The sequence below is a fragment of the Mirounga leonina genome, unplaced genomic scaffold (assembly GCF_011800145.1).
Source record: "Mirounga leonina isolate KUSES-001 unplaced genomic scaffold, KU_Mleo_1.0 Mir_172, whole genome shotgun sequence".
Classification (NCBI taxonomy): domain Eukaryota; kingdom Metazoa; phylum Chordata; class Mammalia; order Carnivora; family Phocidae; genus Mirounga; species Mirounga leonina.
The window spans coordinates 14,223,211-14,226,958 of NW_023270442.1; the positions used below are offsets into that span (position 1 = coordinate 14,223,211).

The following is a 3,748-nucleotide window of genomic DNA, read 5'->3' on the forward strand; positions in this document are numbered from 1 at the left end:
ACGGAATGGGAGAAGATATTTGCAAATGACATATCAGATAAAGGGCTGGTATTAAAGATCTATAAAACTCAACACCCAAAGAACCAATAATCCAATGAAGAAATGGGCAGAAGACATGAACAGCCATTTCTCCAAAGAAGACACCCAAATGGCCAACAGACACATGAAAAAGTGCTCAACATCACTCAGCATCAGGGAAATCCAAATCAAAACCTCAATGAGATACCACCTCACACCAGTCAGAATGGCTAAAATTAACAAGTCAGGAAATGACAGATGTTGGCGAGGATGCGGAGAAAGGGGAACCCTCCTACACTGTTGGTGGGAATGCAAGCTGGTACAGCCATACTGGAAAACAGTATGGAGGGTCCTCAGAAAGTTGAAAATAGAGCTACCGTACAACCCAGCAGTTGCACAAGTGGATGTTTACCCCAAAGATACAAATGTAGTGATCTGCACCCCAATGGTTATAGCAGCAATGTCCACAATAGCCAAACTGTAGAAGGAACCAAGTTGTCCTTCAACAGATGAATGGATAAAGAAGATGTGATATATATACATAATTGAGTATTACTCAGCCACCAGAAAAGATAAATACCTACCATTTACATCGACATGAATGGAACTGGAGGGTATTATGCTGGGCAAAATCAGTCAGTCAGAGAGAGACAATTATCATGTGGCTTCACTCATACGTGGAATATAAGGAACAGCGCAGAGGACCATTGGGGAAGGGAGGGAAAACTGAATGGGAAGTCATCAGAGAGGGAGAAAAACCATGAGAGACTCTTAACTCTAGGAAATAAACTGAGGGTTGCTGGAGGGAAGGTGGGTAGAGGGATAGGGTAATTGTGTGATGGGCATTAAGGAAGGCACGTGATGTGATGAACACTGGCTATTATATGCAACTGACAAATTACTGAACACTACATCTGAAACAAATGATGTTACTATAAGTTGGCTAATTGAAATTAAATTAAAAAAAACAAAACAACTGATCTGAAGAAATTTGGTGTTTTCCTTAAGATGAGTCAAATCTTAACCACACTTTGCATGCATAGAAACATTCCAGTAATATTAACTATGTGGCTCTTCTAATTTTTTTTTCTGTTTAACAAATATCTATTGGACGTCAGAAGTGTGAGTGCCTGGACTTGATCCCCAACTCCTATGATAATCGAGATATTTATTCTTGGGTTCCTCTAGTTCTCTAAGGGTGGGACGGCTGGATGAGTGAGATGCTGACTTGTACATGCTGTGTTCCAAAGATCTATTCAGAGTAACACGGGCACATGGGGGAGCTGTTAGAGGGACATGGGCACAGGCACGTGTATTCGCGCCATGAAGGAAATGGCCCTTCTACAAGGGTACAGCCATGCTCCTCCCCATCTAACAGAGCCGGCTGAAATTTACAGCCAGACTGATGTTCCATCAGATGTGTCCTCCAGCTGAAGCCGGTTAATGATGACCATGAGCAGATGCAGGACTCAAAGCTTTCAAAGCTTTACCTCTTTTATCAGCATTCCTGATTTTATAAACAACAAAGCCCATCAGCCCCCTTCCTATCCAAATCTCTTCCTAAACTTGGATGTAGTAGAGCTTCATGGGGGTCCAAACATTTTAAATAAGACTTTGAAGCATCTCAGCACAAGACCACCGGCTCAGGTCACCCTGACTGCGTGGCCAACGACTTGGGGAGCAGGCTTTTCTAATCTTGAAGAATGCATTTTGCCTTGGCAATATTGGCAAAGAGGTCTGCTTGAGAAACAGTGGAAGGTGTAGCATCATTTTTTTTTAGGATTGAAATGGATGCAGCTAAAATTCTATGTTTTTAGCCACAGGTGGCCCTACAGCAGTCCTGGCTAACGAGATGAAAAGTGGATGTGGTGGGGTGGGGCTTCTAGGAAAGCTCTTTAAAAGACGGCACCTTTGTCCTCTGTCCTTACTTTTTTTTTTTTTTTGCTTGGAATGCTGATGCAATGCTGGAGGTGGCGCTGCCATCTTATAACCATGAGGTAACAATGAACAAAGGCTAGGCGAGCAGAAAGCGAGAACAAATAGCAGTTCTAGATGGGGTTGTGCAGTTGTCCTACCAGTCCTGAACTGCTTATCGCTGGGTTTTTTACACTAGAAAAAAAAAAAACCCACTTAATTTGTTTAAGTTGGTATTTTGGGAGTTTCTGCTACTTGCCGTCAAAAACAACATCTAACTGAATCAGAGGTATTTTCAGTCTGTCCCAGAGGTAGAGGTTTGCAGACCTGGGGGTATTTTCTGCTATGTGAGTTCGGGTGTACTGCCTCACGTACTTTAAATACAACCATAATACCCACCACTGGATTGTTTTAAGGATTACTTGGAAATAAGACATTTTAGCATAGTGCCTTGTACATACGAAGAACTAGTAGATGGTAGTACTAGAGTTGCCTCCCACTACAGAGACAGGGCACACAGTCATGTGCAAGAACTTTTGAAAATAGAGTAGGATCTGGCAGTGTTGTGTCTTGGACACTTTAAATATTATTCTGGACTTCGCTGTCACATCACATTCAAGGTCACCTGATGCCAAGTGAATCTGCCCAGGCCTAACCACAGACTATTATTCGGTCCCTCAGCCCCTTCTGGGGGATGATGCCCGCAGATCACTCTAGGGGAACTACCCCTACCCCACATCAGCCCCTTACAGAGCCAGACTGTTATGTGGAGAGAATAGGCTATATGATTCTTGTCCCTGAGGCCATCCCTTGGGACTCTGCGGATTGCACCACAAGTAGACAAACAAGCTGAAGGGACTCATTCTGTAGGCTGGCCAGAAGCCTAGCAAGGATCCGAGTAGGAAAGCTCTTCCCGTGAGGGGCAGTAGCTGGAGAAAAACACCAGCCTGCTGGCTGGTCACCCCTCAGTGCTGCCTGGCAAGCTGATTTCCGTGCCGCGGATCCATGTACTCTGACCATTTTGAATGTTCTTATCTCTCCTCAGAACTTCCCTTCTCATTCTCATCTGAAGATAGTACTTCTGATTTGAGTGGGGGAAAAAAAAGAACCGTCTCATCCTCCCAGAACTGAGTCTGTACCCTTTGCTCTGCCTGCCTTCCTGTTACTGGGGATGAAATGCACCTGCACCTTGCAGAGGCCTGCCCTCACCTGGGCCCTGGGGACCCCGTCCTCTCATCACTCTGGAACATCCCCCTAGAACAGCACTTCTCCTTCTGTCCTGTGTCATCGCATCCAAATGTCCTTCTCTTCTGGATCATTCTTTGTGCAAACATGCTTTGATCTCCTCATCTGAAAACAGCCCCAGCAACAACACCCTTCCTCGAGCCTGAGTCTGAGTCCCCTCCACCTTCCACTTCGCTTCTGTGCTTTTCTCCTCCTGCTCTGTCCTCATGGTTCCCATCGCCCTGCCTCCTGTCCATCTGGAATTCACTCCAGGCAGACTTCTGTCCCCACCATTCCCCTGCAACTGCTCGTATCGCCTGATGACTTCTTTGTTGCCAAAGCCAATGGCCAATTCTCAGTCCTCAGCTTCCGCAAACTGTTGGCAGTATCTCACACAAATGATCATTCCCCTTTTGGAAAACTGTCTTCAGTTGGTCTCTTCACTGTGGGAAATAGTAACATGCTTTTATAATATGATGGGAGCTCGGATTTGGCAAGGGCTTCATTTCATTGACAGCTATGTGTCCAGCAAGCAGGATATGAGGCACACATATGTATTTGTTGCGTGGATGAATTTAGATCAGGGACCAGC

At 45.1% G+C, this 3,748-nt stretch overlaps 1 pseudogene; it reads right to left on the bottom strand.

The window, feature by feature from the left end:
• Positions 1–1,458: 1,458 nt before the first annotated feature.
• LOC118018905 lies at positions 1,459–1,641 on the bottom strand (annotated as a pseudogene).
• Between the last annotated feature and the right edge of the window lie 2,107 nt (positions 1,642–3,748).